The 21,586-nt window shown below is 39.3% G+C and overlaps 1 non-coding gene across 1 annotated transcript; it reads left to right on the forward strand.

Moving 5' to 3' along the window:
- The first annotated feature begins 12,339 nt into the window (after window positions 1-12,339).
- Window positions 12,340-12,446, forward strand: LOC112650632 (U6 spliceosomal RNA). The gene has a single exon (XR_003130325.1). It is a non-coding gene; the product is annotated as a U6 spliceosomal RNA (small nuclear RNA).
- The last annotated feature ends 9,140 nt before the right edge of the window (window positions 12,447-21,586 follow it).

A 21,586-nucleotide genomic window follows, 5' to 3' on the forward strand; every position in this document is an offset into this window, starting at 1 on the left:
CTTGCGGCTTTTGAGAAAATTGCCTTGGGGTTCTTATTTATTTATTAAGATTTAAAAAAATGGTAGGAAACTCTAATTGATGATTTGCTTTTCAGGATATGAGTGAATTCTGACCAGACTACTTTCCATTAACTGATATTTCAAGTTTCACTTCTAAGGGATGCTGATAACCAAGCTTTCTATTTTCAGAAATGTTTTCTCACAGCAACCCACCTTTAAAATTTATGGAGATCTTGGCTGTGTGCAAATAGTTCTTTCTACGTGTTAACTCTGCAAATTACTGCTTGGCAGCTATGTTTTTTTACTGTCATACTTACATGTAATAGAAGTAGAAGTCCATGGACATCTAGGATTAGAGGTATCTCAACCTATGTGGAGGCATCTCACTTGTTCCCTCATATCTAAGGGTAACTGGTATGGATTCTAGAGGCTAGTAAAGCAGCTTAAACATTATTTTTCTACTTTAGCTACTTATTTGAAAAGGTGCTAGAAATAATCAGGAGCAAGATCTTAGAAGGAAAAAGGATAATAAAGCCTCTAATGGTTTCAAACATAAGTAGTGCCAATATTGTGTGTGTGTACAGAAAATTTATATTTTAAAATCATGCATATGGAAAAGCATCCATATTCTATATTCACTATATGGTGTTAATTTATATTTGTATTATGCATTTGAGAAACTAAAGTACATACAGTGCTTCGGGCTCAAAAGAATTCTGATTATTAGTGATTCTAAGGGTTGTTCATAATAGTCAACACTGAATGGAAAGAAAAAGAAACCTTATTTCTTATTGGCTCTTCTGTTTTACATTTGCTTTTGAATTCGAATTCCAGTTCCCTAAAGAAATGAGATGTGTCAAGTAGTACTTTAAACACAGCCTCTTAAAAACATAGGGAATGATTATTTCAGCAAGTTTTACTTTTCAGCAGCAACATATGCAGTGGCAGCTGTGTATCGGAGCTTGGAGACCAGGGATCCTTTGGAACCCAATAAGGAAACTGTGACTTGCATGCAAAGTGCAAAGGAATCGCTTTTGCCTCATTCTGAATTATGCTGAGACTTCAGGGGGATAAAAGAGACAAACATATTGCAGTTTCAATCTGATGATCTTCTACAGAAAGCTAAGCAAATTAAGATGAAATTAATTATATGAAACTATCCCCCACCCCCACTTCCTGTGAGTATATTGCAGCAGGCAGTATGTAGTATCTAGTTATGTTTCTTGCTCATTAAATAGTATCATTTTCATTGTGTCTTCTCAACATTATCAAAAAAGTCAAGGCCACGGTGAAAGATCAAGGGGAAAATTTATTCTTCAGGTGTTGACTGTGTTCTGAAGTCACTCAAGCATTGCTCCATAGCTCTGTGGCAGCCTCAGAACATTCTATTCAATTACAGGCTGCAGCCATGGGGGATCATGTTTTAATCTGTGTATAAACAAAGGGATAAAATAAAAACAGCACACTTACAAATTCTAAAGATGCTGCTTTTATAGTCTGATATCAGGAATTATTGCAATCATATTACTTGCTTATGGGGAGGAATAGGGCAAACATGCATGTAAGGCCCTCAGGCATCCTCCTTTAGAAATGACATACAATTAACATGAAAATAACCACCCTGTAGTAGCAAAAGGAAGAAATCTATGAATATCATATAGTCATGTAGTTAATGTTAACTTTCATGTATTAAAAGATGCACATTTGCATATTATTGCCTTTCTTCCTGTTGCCTGAAAAGAGAAAAGGAATCAGAAAAGGTGAGTTCCACTTTTAACGCACGGTCTAATCCCATTTTAGGTAGGCTTCTGGAATCTGAAAGAGATCCCATAATTCTGCATGGCTGGTTTTTTTCAAAAATGAAAATTGCTTTGGGGAGAGAAGTTTGCCACAGTGTGCTAGCATCTAGACACAAACAAGAGCCCATAAAAATCCCCTCACAATTCTAATGACTTGTGGTAACCCACCTGCCAGCCACCTGAACCATTTAGCACACCTCAATAAAAACTGTATTACTTTAACATTAAATGTGATTAAGGCTTTATGCTGGCATTTAATTAAAGCTCTCTGCATTTTGTTGCCATTGCATCTCCCGTGAGCATCAGTTTTGCATGTTTTTAAAAGAATAACATACTAATTTAAGATATCCAGGAAACAATACTAGAAATGGTATAACATAGCCTATAAAAGATTTTTTTTCACATTTGTTAGGACAAAAACAAATCTTTTACTGGCCTCTATTTCCTTGCACTGTACCAAATGAAGGAGAATTCTCCATCAGAAGATGATCCAGTCTGCAGTGCTGGCATACTCGTGTTTGACCGTGGACGATTGAGAGGCTGATTTTTGCATGACTTTTTTATCCCTCCACCAGGAATGCTATATTAATTTAAATTCTCATGAGAAAAAAAAAAGTCTATATAACAAGATAGATGCATGATTGGATGACCTTCCTCTCACTGCCCCCTGGACAGGTCAAAAGTGGTAGTAATTCCTGTTACTGTGAAACAATCAATCAACCAGTTCCTTTAGAATAGGACCACTGTGACTGTGAACTTCTATCTCTAGCAGAGAAGTGAGAATGCCCTCATGTTTGGCAGACACCTCATCAATGCTGAAATCAACAACTAGACAGATTGGGAGACATCAGCCATGCTGGGTGCAACCTTCCTACCTTTAGTACCCATCATCTTGACTAGAAGAACACAGGTGTGCTGGGCTTGGGTCTCACCTCGGGTCTGTCAGACCAATTAGCTGGACGATGTTTGTGGAAGTCTAACAGGCAAGAAAATGAGATCAATGCATGTCAATAATTCATTGTGAAATGATCTCAGCCCTCACCGAGGCTTGCATTTGGTCCCTTCCAAACTGTAGGGAATGGAACACGTGGGGGAGATTGTCCAGAGATACGTTTTGGTATTCTGAGGCTAAGAACTTAGGGGATGTACTTCAAATGACTGTATGGAAAAAAAGGAGACTATTCAATTCTGTTCGCGGTATATATAATTGGAAAACATTTCATCTCAGTATCTATTTCTCTTATATATATGTGTATGAGATAATGCTAATATCTATAGTTGATACATAATATGAATGACATAAATTAGTATAGGCATAAATGAATACTAATGCCTAGGCTGGATAGAGAAAATGAGTGATTTGACTTGCTTTATTGATTGGTTTACAAATTATGTTTACTGTCATATAGAAATTGTGGCTGCCTTGAACACAGCTAGTTAATTCGCTACATTAATCTGATAGCAACAGAGCTTAATTTCGCTGAGCCCTATCCAAAGTAAATATGCCTGGATTCTCCACCACTGGTAGTTCTAAAATGTTTCCACTTCAGCAAAACTATTAACATCTACTGCCCTAAAACATCATAATTATTGCAATCACCCCCAACCAGGACATTTAATTAGTATTTCCAGGTAGAGGAGGGTATAACTTTAAGTATAACTTAAACTTTTCAGCATGGCTTCAGAATCTCAAAAATCGCTGCTTAAAGAAAACTTGTAATTCAAAAGTACCTATTCAAGATCTTGCTATAAATAAATTTTCTATATCTGTCTTATCAGCAGATGGAGTTAGGGGAGAGGCATGTGGCTGGGGAAGGATGGTATAAAACTGACTCAAGTATATAAAAGACCACTTTTATGAGAAGTTGGAGATAGCCTCTGAAAAATCTTTACTTATAAGCAATCTGCGACCTTTGCCCTTCCTGTTGAAAACCTCTGTCGAATATACACCACAAAAGAAATACTCTCATCAAAAACCCAAACCCTTGAGCTTTGCTCCGTAAGTACAGAAAATGCAATCCAACTTCTTTTGGTTGACGTATTGATAAAAATTGGGAAGTAAACCTTCCGTGAACTTGTAATTAGTTTACCATGCAAAGTGTTGACAAAAGCTTTAGTTCAACACCCTGGATTTCCCCCCTGCTTGGCTGAATGAGAACAGTTCCTAGTGGCAATCATGCTGGGTCATGAAACTAATTGTGCTTTGTGAGGGTGAAAATTCTCCGTTTCCGAGCGGGGGACACTGCTGCATGACGGATGAACGTTAGAAATGTGGTAAGCTGTGCTCTTTCATCTCTGTCACTGGATATTTATTCTGACTCGGCTTCTAAATTATTCATTTTCTTTAAGCAATCTATATTAATAATCTGATTTGCTCCCTGGCATTTTTAGTCACACTTCTGTTTAACTGACTGTAAATAAAGGTCACTTGGAGGCTTCCTGCTGCTGTTCGGAAGGTCCTTGCCTAATTAATTCCCAACACTTTTTTCTCTATGACTGTGATTAGCAGTTGCAATCAAGTTAGGCAATTAGCTGCCTCCTTGCACTGTGATTTGCTCAGTGCAGCCCCCAAGATGAAGCTCCATTTGGTCATTCCGTCATTACTCTCAAAAGAAACCTGAGTAGGGAGGATTTATTTTTCACTTCAAGGTTTACAAATTTGCAGATAATTATACAGGAGATTATCAAGCCCATCTGCCAGCTGCTTTAGTAATCTCCTTGGTTAGGGTCCTCAAATCCTGAGTACCTTGGGAGCAGCATAACTGGCTGATACTCTGCAACCGGAAAGGTTGGGGTTCCAATCCAGGCTCCCTCACCGATGAGTTCTTCGATCTTGAGTAAGTTATTTACTCTCTTGGTCAGTGAAGGGTAGTACTTCCTCAGGGTTTGTAGTGAGGATTCAAGAACACTAAATTCATGAATGGATGCTACAGATGTCTATTAAGAAATGGAAGAGTTCTAGGTGAACAGTTTTGAATAAAGTAAATATGTGGTAGGCAAAAAGAATGGATATATAAACAAACAAGCAAATCCATAAATGTTCACAAGTCAAAGAACAGGATGCTACGAGAGAGAGGCTTTCACTTTAGATTAGGTGGTCCAAGAGAGCCTTCCCATGAAGGATATTACATTTCATGTGTTCCAGGAGCCGAAAGTGAGCTTGGATGTCAATAGTACAGCTTGGTGAGTAGAAGGCATTGTAGGAGATGAAGTTGGCCAGTTTGCTCATGTGGTGAACAGGATAGCAGTGTGGTTAAGTGACTGGGTTCAACTCCCAAATGTGCTACTTATTAAATACATGACACTGATCAAACCACTTAACCTCTTTATGCCTTTTTTTCTACCTCATTGGATTGTTGAAGGCATTAAATGTGATAATTACACATAAAGCATTCAAACAAATGCTTGAAAATAGTAAGTACCCACTAATGTTGAATATTATCACTGGATGCTGATAATGAGTCTGGATTTTATTAAGTATGGTAAGAAGGCTCAGCGGTGTTTGAAAATACTTTTAAAAGTCAGGAAGACTGGGGCAACTGGGTGGCTCAGTGGTTGATCATCTGCCTTTGGCTTAGGGCATGATGCCAGGGTCCTGGGATGGAGTCCTGCATCAGGCTCCTCACAGGGAGCCTGCTTCTCCCTCTGCCTATTTCTCTGCCTCTCTCTATATATCTCTCATGAATAAATAAATTAAAAAATCTTTAAAAAATTATAAAAGTCAGGAAGACTACAGTGTGAACACAGGATTGTAAGGGAAAAAAGTAAAAACAAGGATTCTGATTGAAACGCTACTACAGAAGTTTAAATTCTTGATCAAAGTCAACAAAAGTGGATATGATTTGAAAAGAGAGAAAGCAAAGTCTCCAATATACAGTAGAGTAGAAGCTCAATAAATATTACTTATCATGACTCTGATCACTTACTAGTCCAATGATTGCCCTTTTATGTACCTGCACCAGGTGATGATGGGTACTTCCTTAACACATAAGTATAATCACTCATCTAAATTATTAGGTTTAGATGAATTAGTTTTCAGTGATCTTCATAGTGTCAAATATAGAACAGCAAATGGGTTGTATAGTATTCATTTTGAACAGCTTTTTTTTTCCTTTTTTTTAAAGATTTATTTATTTATTTATGATAGACATAGAGAGAAAGAGAGAGAGAGAGAGAGAGAGAGAGGCAGAGACACAGGAGGAGGGAGAAGCAGGCTCCATCCCGGGACTCCAGGATCGCGCCCTGGGCCAAAGGCAGGCGCCAAACCGCTGAGCCACCCAGGGATCCCTGAACAGCTTTCTAAAACTATGCTGGGAGGTAGCCTAAGAGGAATATCTTATGTGTTATACCAGCTTCTGGCTGGCAATGAGGCAGATCAACACTAGCAGAGCTGGAAGTGGGTGAGAGTTGGGGAGGTGTCAGGGCTGGACCCATCAAGCATGAGGTCTCAAGCAGTGAGGGATAGGTGATCCAGGTCACGAATGGGGCAGGACGCATGATGGTTGGGGCAGGTAAGGCCCAGAAACTAGGAGGATAGCAAGATGAGGAGTAACCAAGTCAAAGCAGTTAAGAGGGAGGACTCATTAATTAATTTATGCATCCACTCAACAATTATATATCAAATGCTTGCTATATATTTACTTTTGTAGGAGCTGGGGCTTCAAAAAAGAGACAAAAATCTGTGGTCTCTTTCAGCTTACATTCCAGAATGGGAAAGTAGATTAATGGATGATAAATCAGTAAAGAACTATATTAGAAGATAAGGAAAATACAGAAAAATAAAGGAGGAATGCAGTACTCGTTGATAGCTTTTATATCACCTGGTGAAATAGAAGGTACTAGAAGGTTCTGAGCAGAGGAGTGAGGTGATTTGTCTTTTAAAAGGATCCTTCTCAGGATGCCTGGGTAGCTCAGCAGTGGAGCCTCTGCCTTCTGCTTAGAGAATTATCCCGGGTCCTGGGATTGAGTTCTACATCAGGCTCTCCACAGGGAACCTGCTTCTCCCTCTGCCTATGTCTCTACCTCTCTCAGTGTGTCTCTCATGAATGAATGAATGAATGATTGATGAATGAATGAATAAAATAAAAAAATAAAAGGATCCCTCTGGCTCACAATAAAATGTATGGGGCACAGGAGATCAGTTAGGGGGCTACTGCAAAACTTCAGATGAGAGATGCTGGTGACTTGAACAGGAATGGCACAGTGCAGGAGCTGAGAGCAAGCTGGAGTCTGGATACAGTTTGCAGGTAAAGCCAATTGGATTTAGTTCTGAGCTAAATGTGATATGTGAGAGAAGGAAGCAAGTGCCCAGTAGTGTGCTACAGCCAGCTCATAGCAGCCTAGGAGAGGTGACTGTGCAATCATTTCTTCCCTCTGCCCAGTGGTCACAATGGTCACATTAAAGCCAGCTGCAATGACAGCATTTACAACATGGAACTCAAGAAAACTCAACAAATACAAATAGATAGCTACACACCTATGCACATTTATATATATGAACACATACTGCATTAATACACACACAAACATATTTATACACACATATACACACAAATACATTTTTTTCCCTGAAGAGTTGATTGTGAAACATTTACCAGCACCACACTGGATGATATACAAATGACTCTGAAGGTTTTGGCCTGAGCAATTGGAAGCTGGAGTTGCTATCAACTGAGACGGGTGGACCATATTTATGTGAGGAATGTCTGGAGTTAAAATTTGGATGTCATAAGGGGATGGAGATCTGAATTTAGGAATCAGCAGCATATACATGGGATTTAAGGTCCTTGGCCTGGATGAGATGCCCTGAAGGAGGTGGCAACCCAGGGGGAAGCGCAAGCACTGGTCTCTGGAGCACATAGACATTAAGAGATAGCAGATGAGGAGAGGCTCGTAAAAGACAATGAGATGTGGGTGACTATGAGGGATACATGGTTTCAAAGTGTGCGAATCTGATTATTCAGAACAAAATCATACTTCATGTCATCATCTTTTACAATCCCTGCTGGGCCTGAGCAGGAACGTATACCTTGGGGGTTGAGGGTGGTTTTGAAGGAATGGTCTTGGTCGACAGAAAGCACGGGAAACAATCATACCCTGATAGAGATACATACATCCACAGGTTGGCCCCAGTAGTAAAAGGAGCAACTGTAAGAAGTGAGAGTTTCTGGAAAGCACTTACTTCTTTTAGGAGGGTTTGCAAATTATCAGAAGCAATTTCAAGACAAAGCAAATTCTTTTTGGTGAAATATTCTCTCCAAAGTGTTTCAATGGGCATGCCCAAGGAAACTACACTTTTCTAAGGAAATCCTATCATTAAGCAGCTGAAGGAGGAGCCCATTTTTACCACTGGCTTCCTCTCTTCCTGACAGCTGCAAGCCAAAGCAAGTGTGCCTCTGCCTGAGCAGATTTCCTTTTGCCTTTCTGTTCTGTTGAGCTTGTTCATTTAATCTCACAGGGGATCTGACAGCTTTCTCCAGCTCCTAAAGCATTTCTTTAGCACTCATTGAAAAGCACACGGAGAGAGAAGAACGATGGTGATGGCGGCTCACATGCAGAGACCTGCTATGGGCTACGTGAGCAAAGTCTGCCTGTTTCCCAAGTGTCTAATGCTCAGAATTAGGACTAGAAGTAACAATCCCAGCACTCTGTCTTTATGACAGCTCAACTAATGAATGCAAATGTTCAGCATAACCCATTTACTGGACAGTGGATGATTCATATCATTGGGATGTGTTATAGAAAATGTCAAGTGCTTTTAATTTATGGACTGCATCTACAGTTCATGTGGCTATATTCGCTTCTTCTTGACACACTGAACAGGTGATAGGTATCTTCCGTAGTATATTCTTTGCAGATGGGAAAGACAACTTGACAATCTACACAATTTTGCCATCAGATAAGCTCATTTTTGTGCTCACTAGATAATCAAAAGATTCTGTTCACCCAAATGGACATTTTCTCTAGTGGCAATGCAAGGCGGAAGACTTGATAGAGAAGTTACTTCCACAGAGGACTCTGCAACTTAGAGAATTCATCACCACTTCCTCACAAAGGCTGTCTGCAGAACTCATCCCCAAGGGGCTCCTCCTCTTCTGTCCTAATAGTCCCAGTCACTGACTGCTCAAATCTGGCCCCTCCTGCCTCTCCTGCTAGCAGGGATATGCCAAGGACTCGCTCCTCCCTCTGTATTCGTGAAACCCAAAGCAATCCTGATGACCACAGGGCAATAAAAGGCTAACTGAGATTCTGGATTGTGGGACTAACAGAAGTTCATTGTCCTATAGAATTTTCTATGAGGAAAAAAATGCTCCATTTGCACTGCCTAACACGATAGCCACTAGGAACATGTGGCTATTGGGCAATTGAAATGTGCATAGTCAATGTGGGGATGTGAATTTTTTCTTTTATTTCATTATAATTAATTTAAAATTTTAATCACCACCTGTTCCTTGTGGTTAGCCTACTGGGCAACCAAATAGATGCAAAGTCTCCCAGGCTTCTGTCCTGAGTCTGAAAAGTCAGTTTCAGTACTTAATGGAAAATTTCAGGACTGAGGTATTCCCTAAAAAGCCCCTCAGACAAGGCTGGTTTGAGAGAGAAATTTGTGGTCCTAGCAGCTGGGCCCTAAGGACTTTGTGCTCACTCCATCTCCAAGGTGTCAGACCATTTATGTATCATAGTTGTCTCAATATTAGGTACTTAGGACTTGAGGTTACATGACTCCAGGGATCTTCATTCTTGTCTTCTTTTAGGCCAGTCCACCTCCTGGGGCACAATTCTGTAAAATGTGAATGAATGATGCCCTCTGGAATCATGCAACCTTGGTGTTACGTAAAACATCTGACAAAATTTTCTAGACTCAAGAGAAAGTAATCTCCTGCTTTTTTGGGAGTCTCCTGTTGTCTCATGTAGTCATCAGTGAGGGAAGGGGAAACAGTGCCAGAGGGAGAGTAAGGGTGGGGGATCTGACCTGGATTTTGGATGTCCCTTTCTAGGCACCTTCTATGTATACTCCCTGTCTCTCAAGAGAAGACAGAAAAGCCAAGTGTAACCACCATGTGACTCAGATCTTTTAAACCAGCTCCTCTCCTTGCTGAGATAGCCTTGGTCCATGAGCTTACAGAAAAGTACATGCCTGGTTCCCTAGTTCCACCTTTTCCATTTATGATGTAACTCAGGTTCTCTGGACTTCAAGTTGACAGAACCAAATAAAATCATAGATATACAATATCATTAAGTATGTTATTAAGAGCAGAAAAAAAGCCTTCTAGGGTCATAGGCTGTCTTACTCTGTTTAGGAGCTGAAGTTTGCTTTGGTATGTCCATGATATAAGATTTAGGGCAGGATAGAGAGAATGAAATAAAGCCACGGTGAACTATCCTGCCCCTACTCTCTCCATGCTTTTGGCCTAGAGACCAGCACTGATTTATCAGATGGCTTTTATATCTCCTTTCACTACAGTTTTCACGGGGACCCTTTTACCTCCTTTGCCTTCTTCTGTCAACCTCTTCAAAATCTTTTCCTGCAGCTGTTCCACCTGGTCCCTCAACTACTTCAACTACTTTGACTCAGATGACATGGAAGTGGTTGAGGATGAGGACTCATTTGGTGACATTGGCTACTTAGGCTTGAATGTGCTCAGTAGAGGATGAATCCTTGGCACAGGGTACAGGATTCACCCGTGGAGTATGAGTTGTAGATATCCCTGAATGAGATCTGCTGCCCAGTCAATGCAGATCACAATGTCATATCCCCACTCTGATGATTAAACTTTTTGTATTAAGGATGAAGTCTGCACATTATCATCAAGCATGGCTGAACAGAAGTCACATAAGTCTCCTTCTTCAGGAAGGGCAATGCCATGCCTGAGGACATTCATGCAGATATTTTCCTTGTGCTCCAGAAGAAGTCCATGCATGCTTTTGCCAAGATGGCACCAATGTGCTCTATAGTGCCCTGATCATACCCAAGGAGATGGGGGTTTGAATCAGGGTTCGTGTGTGTCTATAGAGAAAAGAGGGATGATGCAGATTATGAGGACACTACTATTCCTTCCCACAACCTGATCCATTCTTTCTTCTTTCCATCCTTTTGCTTCTTTTCCCACTTACTCTACATCTAGCCTCTTCCTTACTGTTTGCCCTATTTTTTCCCCAGGCACTATGTGTCTTTACCATGAACATTTGCAATTTTGATGGCCAAGAGAGTCTTGTGCTCTGCAATGATATATCATCAAAGCAGGCCTAATGAAGATCCTCTATAGAGAGGCTTCCCATCATCAAGGTACCATCTCAGTGGGAAGAAATAATCATCTCATCCAGTTATTTCCCAGAAAGATTGATGCAACAGATCTCTAAGCAGTATCTACCTTGTTTCTAGGCTCTACCCTGTCTGGCCTAGTGTCCATCAAAGCAATGCCCCCACCCCCCCACCTCCAGCATATATTTAACCAAACCAATGCTTACCTTATTCTATGACTACTGGCCACTTATGCTATTATAAGTATAAAAAATTACTATTTGTGGGAGAGTGTTTCTGTCCATGATTCTCTTTAGGGCTGGGATATTATGGAATGAGATCACCAAGGATCAATTATCATGGCCCTAGATTTCAATGTAGTTGCCATCGAGTAGCCAGAGAACAAGTTGCATACTACTTGAAGATGTAGTCCAAGCCAGTAAATAGCATGTTCTCCTTCCCCTCCCGTCTTTGCTAAAATCTTTTTTCTGCTCCTTTTTTTTCTTAGGCTCCCCCTATCCAGAAAAAGGAAAAGGAGAGAAAAGGCTTTCTTTTGCCACAATTACCACCCTGGGTCCATAGTATCCAGCAGTCAGAAGGCCAAGGTACTGCACACATATCTATGCACAGTTACCACATGTATAGAGCTATCTATATCCTTTCTGGGACTGAGATAGCAGGGGAAGGACAGCTTGTGATCCCACTGAGCATAGGTCACTTTCATTTTGTGTTGGGAAGTTGTTAAGCCCACAGAAGCATACCTGAGAGCTCTTCAACTACGCACACACACATTCTGAGCTCTCTACTGCTCTAGAGCATATACAAGGGTGGATGATGGGCAAGTGATAAACTACCATGTATTTTTATTGAATCTGGGTTAAGAGGTGGGGAGTAAGACCCATCTCCTAGCTTCATTAGGAAGAAAAGGAGCTTTTGGGAGGGAGCGGCTATTCCTCACCATGAGATCCAGGAGTGTGGAGTTTCCTCCACCTTTCTGAACCGATGCCTGTTATCCCCAAACTTCTAGTTTCCCCTTCTATGATATGTAAAGCTACTTGGCTTCTTCCCCTTGCTAGAGTCTGAGTGGGGATTTCTGATCCTGTTATGTTTATGTAACCCCAGCTGCCTGCTAGAGCTCTACAGGAGGAGGGGAAAGACTGTTAAGCCAGGTTTGGGGATTAGGTCTTTTATGATTTTCTCATTTTGACAAACCCCTAAATACTTTTTAAATTAAGCTTTTGGTGGTCGGGGAGAAATAACAGTATTATGGGGAAAAAATGAAGTATTTAAGACATATGAGTGCTCGCTTCGGCAGCACATATACTAAAATTGGAACGATACAGAGAAGATTAGCATGGCCCCTGCGCAAGGATGACACGCAAATTCGTGAAGCGTTCCATATTTAAAAAAAAAAAAAAAGACATATGACATGATCCAGTGCAAACAATTCCATGAAGCACATGACTAGGAAGGAAAAGTCACAAAAACGTAATAGAGTAGGTAAAGTTCCATATTAATGTGGAATTAAATGAATTGTGCATTGTAGGTATCACTGTAACTTGTGCTGTTTGCATAAAATATTCAAATCAACACATTACAATGTTACATCTGGGCATAAAAAAACCATTCATACTGAATCAATCCACTGACACTGACTAGCTCTGACTAGATCTGACTTGATTGGTGATGTATTTATGTGTTAAACTGGAAGCAAGTCTGACATGCACATTGTAATGCAACAATGGCATCTTAAATGAAGCAAATGTTAAAGTGAAATGTCTTAAAACTGATAAAGGTGCATTTAATAGAAATGTAATTCAACATGCTTCAGTTTTTAAGTTTAAATGAAATAAAATTTATAATTCAATTCCTCAGTCACACCAGCCACATTTTAAGTGCTCAGGAACCTCATGCAGCTATTGGTTACCAAACTAAGCAGTACAAGTGGAGAAGAAAGCTTGAAGACTAGATTGCCTCATGTATCCCCTTCTCTGTGCGAGGGGGTGATGGTGGTCATGGTGGTGAGATGGGAGGGGAAAGATCCCCGAGTTACTCCTATGCTTTCATCCATGATTTCTGATAAGGAGGAGAAAAGAAAAAAACATGCTCTTTGGCCTATAAAGGAATGGATGAGCTGGTGTCTTATTCCTTGGATTTCTTTCCTTTTAGGCACTTTCTCATGACTGATACGTTTTGGGAGTATTCTTAATGAGAAGAGAGGAACTGTTAGTATCATTTGATAAGGCAACAAAAACTAGCTTATCAACAACTAATGGCTGCAAGTCTTAGCAGCTTACTTAAACTCTCTATTTCAGCTTGCTTATATGTTAAATACACTAAGCACTTGTCTTACCTATTTCCCAGAGCTGTGTAATAATGCTTTTAAACATTAAAGTTGCTCTAATTATTTTGGTAACTATAACGGTAACATTGCGCCATGACAGTTTTTATTTCATGGATATATATCTTACTAGAGACAAAATCCAATTCTTTTTTAAAAGACTTCAACTCAAAAAAAAAAAAAAGACCAACTCATTGCATATTTTAAATAAAAAAATAGGGAAAATTAATATGAGATACTTGAGATAAAGTAAATTTTAATATCATATCAAATTTACTATAGGTCTTTCTTCTTTCTCTTTAAGAAATAATATGTTATTCAAAGAATACAAGTCCCACCAGTATAGCCTGCCATTTAAGAAAACAGACTCTGGAGACAGCTTTGCCACTGCTTTGATAGTGTGACCTTGGACAAGTTATTAAACTTCTTAGTTTCCTCAACTGAAAAATGAGCATAATAATACAGTCTAATTTATATGGTTATTATGACAATAAAATGCACATTGAATGTTTTTAAGGGCCCATATTAAGTTCTGTATAAATATTGGTTATCCTTATGAGTAGTACAGATGTTTATACAATTGTGTGTGGCCAAGATTTATATAAAAGGTAATAATGTGTTTTTCCCAGTCAACACATCTCTGTGATGCACCCATGTGAATATACTCAAACAGAGTGAATTAATTTGACTTATTTGTACTGTTCCAATGAATGTTGATATCATGGGTTATTCATTTTCTACTGACAGCTATTTTTACTGTTTCTATCTTTTTTGTTATTACACCCAGGTAATGCTTGTACATCTTTCCTGGCATACATGTTCATATTCTATTCATCTTTGTATCACAGGAATTAATGCCATTCCAGACACAGGCAGTCTTAATGAGTCACTGTTAGAGTGAACTGACTTTTCAGGTACTCAGATCTGGGCTCCCTAACATGATGGCAAGCTCCTTGAAGCAAGACTGATGGGCTCGAGGCAGATCCTTAGTAAGTTACCGTGGCCCCAGTAGAGTGAGGTGGTGCCTGTGGCTAGTACAGTATATCTCCTGCACATCAGAGGTGAACACAGTGCGGAAGAGGCTTATAGCTACTGTTCCAGGAGCATACAACACTGACAGTCCACTTCAGAGAGACAGCAAGAGGGGAGTTTTTAAAAGAGAACCTGGTAGTGAAACTCGTACTCATATGCTATTTATCCTGGCCTTCTTTCATGTAGATTTTGATTCTCCAACTCAAAGAAAGGGATATTACTCAAGCTTTTAGGACAGCTTGGAGTGGTCAAGCCTCAGCACTCAGAAGACAGAGGAAAGCAGGAAAGGAGGAACTCTCTGCAGTTGTCCAGTGACATCTGGCCACATCTCCACGGCTTTGCCTGATTCCACCTGCCTAAAATACCCTTTCTTCTCCCTCTCCAGCAAACCTCTAAATATCTACGATGTGATCTCATGAAAGAAGCCTCCCAGCCTGGGTTCAGGGTTCTTCACATGACACTGTACTTTTCATATTATGAGCTAAATATGAGACAGATTCTCCCCCTGGATTGATGGACTCACTCATATGGAGCCAATCATCCTACCAAGAATAACTAGAAGAGCTAGATGAAAACCAATCAAATGAAAGAAACCTGTTTGAAGAGACTCCCAAGACAGCAAGGACTTCAAGAGTAAAGGTCTTCATGAGAAGGAAAATTCATAAGGGGGAACATGACATTTTGCACTGCTTTTCCCTTTGGAACATTTGGAGCATTTGCCAATTTACCGTATTGGCAATAAAACCATACAGAAAAGTGAGTAGATTATAAGTAGAAAATTCAGGCAACTGATTACCCTAGAGGGGAGGCAGGTCATTTTGAGACAGGGCATACAGGTTTGATTTTGTTTGTTCTCTCTTTTTAAAAAAGAAACAGGCAGTATCCTATTTCTTAAACTAGATTGTGGTTACATAGCAAATAAGTTTGTTATTTTTCTTCAAATTTACGTGCACATACAGATACATATTTATATATGTGATATATATGTATATCACATTATTTTTCATGCACATTTATCGCGAAGAAGAAAAAGGAAAGAAACTCTAAACTAATAGCTCTTATCCACAGAGAACATATTCCAGCCCTCAGCATGATTTTGTATTTCAGCAGTTTCCTCAGAGTTGCTAGAAAACCTGTTCTTCTCATCCGTCGCTAGTAACTTCTGTTATTCCCAAATGATAATAAAAATCTCCAGGGCTAGAAGCTAAAAAGCTGGTATGCAGAAATAAGAGTATTAAAGAAAGCTGATGTGTGGCCTCATCCTAGGAGAGATTAAAAAAGAATACAAAGAAGGCAATGTTTAGGTTGGGGGGTAGAAGAAAGTGTGAGAAATCAATCTGTTTACAGACTCAGCCATATATAACAATTCTTATATCTGTATACCTTTGTACATATACACATATAATAATGTGTACATCTGTACTGGATTTGGGGAATGAAGGTCAGAAAGAATGCATAACACAAGGGTAAAACGAGATTAGGAAAAGGAATGGAGATAGTAGCTGAGTTCCTGAAGAGATACAGCTTATGAGTTTCTGACAGCAAAAAGAAGAGGATGGATGAGCAAGAACAGGTTGAGAATAAAATGTAAGAGATGGAAAGAACCAAGGAATCAGTCAAGTTAACATCACTTTAGGTGTGGAAGAACCACAGAGATTTCCATACCCCAGGTTCTATGGTGCTTCCAGATTTCCAAGCAGAGGTTTTCTCCTCATGCCCTGGCGTACAACATCCATAAAGAATGGCCTTGGAAGTAAAGTATTTCCATAAGGCAATTGCCTTATAAGTGAGCACACACCTTTGCAGCCTCTATGCTTCCTTAAACACAGTGCAACTTAATACATAATGCTTCAACTAAGAGAATGAGAAACTTCAAGTACAAACACATGGCAGCTTTCTGGAAATCAACTTGAGTACAACTGTCAAGAAGGAAGATTGCTTAATCTTAAACAAATGCCTGGAAAAAAGCATACTGTCTAATATTTCAGATATTTATCAGCAATCTCTAGGCAATTCAATTGACACAATAGGTATTATTCTCTGGGAAAATATTGTACTAGATCTCAGAAATATAAAAATCATGGGACCCGAATGACTTTTTTTCTTGAAAAAACTGGGGGGGGGGGGTCTTTGAAGTGAAAACATCCTGGATGATAATATAAGAAACAATATTAAAATTAATTTTATGCGAGACAGAAAAGCAATGAGACTTTCTGATCAGTAGTAAAAATACAAGTACCTACAGCATATATAAAGTATCTACATACATAATAAATAAATACATATAAGCACACATGTGTGTGCAAAGAGGTAGATTTGACATCTAATTTCTAAATAAAGATAGGTCCGCATCAGAAAATCATTCTCATTATATCTATCCCATCAAACCTTCCTGGCATTGCCTATCTGGAGGATTTTTATTACGCATTATCATATATGCATTCTCCTTTTTTCTTAGATACCTTAGGCATGGTCAAAGAACTAGTATTACCTACTACCTAATTCAGTAATTCCTCATTTTGTTAATGATTTCAAGAGGTATTATAAATTTCTTTAGCAATCAGAAACAAAATTAATTACACTTGCTTTAATTTCTAAAAGCATTTAAAATATTTGCTGTATAATTATTTAGGCCAAAAAATAAATAAATTGTGGCATTAAATTATGACAACAAAGAAAGCCTACTGCAATTCACTAAACCACCTCCCATACCCACCAAGCAACAATTCCAACAGCTATTTCCAAGATATATCCTGAATCCATGGGATCCATCCACTCCTCTTTATATAGATTGCCACAAGCCTAATCCACACCACATTTTCTCTAGTTGGAGCTGAGCAAAACCTGCTAATTCAACTTCTTGTTTTTCCTCCTGTTCCCTCCAAGAATACAAATTTGAATACTTAATATATTTCATAGACATTATTTATATTTTATAGTTTTTAAAATATCTTCACAGGGCAGCCCGGGTGGCTCAGCGGTTTAGCCATGCCTTCTGCCCAGGCTGTGATCCTGGAGACCCGGGATTGAGTCCCACGTTGGGCTCCCTGCATGAAGCCTGCTTCTCCCTCTGCCTGTGTCTCTGCCTCTGTGTGTGTGTGTGTGTGTGTGTGTGTGTGTGTCTCATGAATAAATAAATAAAATCTTTAAAAAATATATCTTCACATAGTATTGAGTGATTGCCATAAAGTATTAATCAGATCTTAATATGTCTCTGTTCAGAAATCTGGCTGTTACTCCCTGCATTTAAACAAAGGCCCATGGATGCCTGGGAAGTTCAGTGTTGAGCATCTGCCCTTGGCCCAGGGTGTGATCCCAAGTCCAGGGATCAAGTCGCACATTGAGCTCCCTGCAGGGAACCTGCTTCTCCCTCTGCCTGTGTCTCTGCCTCTCTCTGTGTGACTCTCATGAATAAATAAATAAAATATTAAAAAAATAAATAAATAAACTAAGGTCCAAACCCTATTCTCTGGCCTCTGAGACCTTCTATGATTTAACTCCTGTTTAGTTCCCCAAGCTCATGTTCCGCACCCTCTCTTTGCTTAAACTACTCTGACCGCACTTCTTTTCTGTTCTATTTTGCCAAGTTCTTTCCCACTTAAAGAGCTTTTCAACATGCCTGGAGAGACTTCTCATCTGCCTTCTCACACCTAATGATTTCTCTTCCTAAAAGTCTGGACTAAAACCTTATCATCTTCATGAGGTCTTTTCTTCATCCAACCTTCCCTCTCATGCTTCTTCTACTACCACTCTTCATTTCCTTTGTAATCTGTCACAACCTTGTTTTACTTTTAGTTTGTCTACTTGTTATTGCCATGAACACTGAAATGTAAATTCTATATTGGAGGCATTTTTTGTACCTTGTTCAACCTTGTATCACAAGTACTAGTTCAGTTTCTGCTATAAATATGCATTTAACAAATATTTGCTAAGTGAATGAATGAATAATTAAAATTAGTACATTTCTCTTTCTCCTCCATATGTTATGCCTATGCTTAAAGCTCTTCAATGGCATTCAGTTGAATTTATAATAAAATTTAATTCTTTACCATGGTAAAGTTCCTCTATAATTTACCCCTTAACCCTTTCCAAATTCATCTTTTATCATTCTCGTTTTATTCACAATGTTTCAACTACACTGGCCCTGCTCATTCTTAAACCATATATATATAATCTTCACCACAAATAATCCCCCAAAATAGTGGCTCAACAGTCACACTTATTACATCACAATCCCTTTTGATCAGAAATTTGAGGTGGTTTATCTAGATGTTCAGGCTTGAGATCTCTAATGGTATTGCAATTAAGATGCTCACTGGGATCTCAGTCACTTGAAGGCTTGCCTGGGGCTGGAAGATCCACTAACACAGCTATGGGCAGCAGACCTCTCAGGTCTTCACTGATTGGTAGTAGAAGGCCTATAGTCCTTGACACATGGCTTTCTTCCTTGGGTTTCTTGAGTAGTTTTATGCTATGTCAGCTGACTTCCCTCATAGCAAGTGAGGAAAAAGAACTAGGTAGATACTTCTATGGCTTTTACAATCTAGCCTCAGTAATCAGACTCTGTCATTTCCAAAATATCATCCTGATAATAAAAGCCTGTCCTTCTCAAAGTGGGAAAGATAGTACCAGGAGGCAGAAATAATTGGGGGTCATCTTGGAGGCTGCCTTGCAAAATCTGCCCTTTGTCCTACAATGATCCACATATTCTCTACATGCAAAGTATACTCATGGCACTACTTCCAAAGTCCCATTCCATTATAGTACCAACTCAAAATCCAGAACTCTGTCATCTAAATAGCGGTCCCAATGCAGATGAGGTTCCTCTGATGTAATTCCTTAAATATAGCTCTTCTAGAAAAGTGTCTTCTAATCTTGAAATCCATGAACTGTAGCAACGAGTTAACTATCCCTTTATATGTCCAACATACACTGGTGAGACAGTAGGATAACTTTTTTTTTTTTTTTTTGGTATAACTATTTAAAAGGATGGTAAATTGGAGACACAAAGAAGTCACTGAAATCTAGCCAGATCAATTCTGGAAGTTCCTTTATTAGGTATCAGTCTTATTCCTGTTCAGGAATAACTCTGTATGACTCTTGATTCTGACCTCTGATCTCTTCGTTCCTTCCTGGAACTCATCTTTCCTTTCCCACAAAAGATAACCTATGTTTGCAGCTGCAAAACTTTCTTAACCTGCTTCCATCAATAGAATTTGGGGGGTTTTCTTTTCCTTTTATATATTGTCTCTATCCTTTCCAGTTCAAGCTGTTAGTGTTTCTACCAATATAATATGTTTTAAACCTCTGTGGTTTACTTGTGAGTCACGTTGGAGTTCAAACCTTTAGATAAAATCCACATCTAGAAACTTCTTTAAGATACACCTTTCTTTATGTTGGTCTTCCCTGGAGACTGCTGAGAGACAGAATCTTAGGTTTCTTAGAAACCCTACTGTTTGATTGAAGGTTCTCTGAGGTGCCATGTTAGCTCTTTGTTTGATCTTGACAAATGATCTTTACTGCCACACTCTGACTTTATCATTACACCACATTTTCCTAGCAAGGCCTCAGGTTTTATTTTTGCCTGGAAACCATTTCTTAATTTTAGCATTATTTGGCAACTGGAGAAGCTTAGGATTTTTTTTTTTTAAGATTTTATTTATGTATTCATGAGAGACACAGAGGGCGGGGGGGGGGGGGGTGGCAGGGACACAGGCAGAGGGAGAAGCAGGCTCCACGCAGGGAGCCCGATGTAGGACTCGATCCCAGGAGTCCAGGATCATGTCCTGGACTGAAGGCAGCGCTAAACCACTGAGTCACTGGGGCTGCCCAAAGCTTAGGATTTTTAAAACCGAAGTCCTGTCTCTTTTTGTTTAACAGCATTTCCTTTAGGTTATCCCTTACCTCTTTTGTTTTGCTGTAATCAAGAAAATATTCGGAAGTCTCTTTAGCTAGATCACTCGATTTATTAGCCACATTTTCTACTTTCCACATGACTGCAGAGAACAGTGTTGCTGAACTTTCTGTCAATATACACCAAGAATCCCTTTTCCCTCAATCCACTTTGAGCCCTCACTATCAGCTTTTTTAAAAGCCATCAGGCTTCTACCCAAAGTCTGTTCAAGGTACTTGTGTTTTTCACTTTCTTCTCTCAAAGCCCTTCCATCTTCTCACTGCCTGGTTCCAAAGGCTATTTAGATATTTGTTACAGCAGCAGGGCACCTCCATTACCAAACTCATTAGTTACATTAGTTGTCTATGGGTGTGTAACAAAGTATCCCAAACTTACTGGTTTAAAACAACAAACACTTATTATTCTCTCTCTCTCTCTCTCTCTCTCTCTCTCTCTCTCTTTTATGGTTCATGAATCTGGGAGCGACTTAGCTAAGTTCTGGCTTGAGGTCTCTCATGAAGTTGCTGTCAAGAAGTTGGTCTGGGCTGCCAATCATCTGGAAGCTTACCTGGTGGTAGGGGATTCATTTCCTCTACAGCTAATTCACATGACTGTTGGCAGAGGGCCTCTTTTACGACTGGCTCTTCACAGAATGCCTTTGTGCCTCACCACATCTTTCTACGCATGTTTATGTGAATGTCCTCACAACACGGCAACTGGCTTTCCAAGTATGAGTGTTGCAGGGGAGCAAGATTAAAGCCTTAATATTTTCTATGACCTTGATTCATAAGCCACACCCCATTATTTCTGAATTGTTGTGTTTCTTACACAAGTTAGCACTGTCCATTTGGGCAGGATACTATTCAAAGGCATTCAAAACAAAGGATTCATTGCAGGCTTATTAGCACAGGGATATTGCTTTTTTGCTCTTTCTTTTACCTTCTGCTTCTACCTGGGTCACTTTTTTCTTTTTTCAGATCTTTACAAGGGTAACACCTAATCCTTTAAGTATCTGATCAAGTGTTACCTCCTCAAACCATTCTTCCTTTCCTACTATATCTTGTTATTGCCCTATTCTTTCTTTTATATCATGCCATTTTCTTCACACATTTCATTATTTTAAATCACTATTCAAATATATTTGCTTATTTATTTAATTGTCATTGCTTTTGTTTTTGTTTTGTATTATCAGTGATTCTAGTAAGGCTGATACTTAAGATTTATCCAATAAATATTTGTTCAGTGAATAAACAAAGGTATTCCATAAGGGTTATAAATGA

This window comes from Canis lupus, chromosome 11 (assembly GCF_003254725.2).
Source record: "Canis lupus dingo isolate Sandy chromosome 11, ASM325472v2, whole genome shotgun sequence".
Classification (NCBI taxonomy): Eukaryota; Metazoa; Chordata; class Mammalia; order Carnivora; family Canidae; genus Canis; species Canis lupus.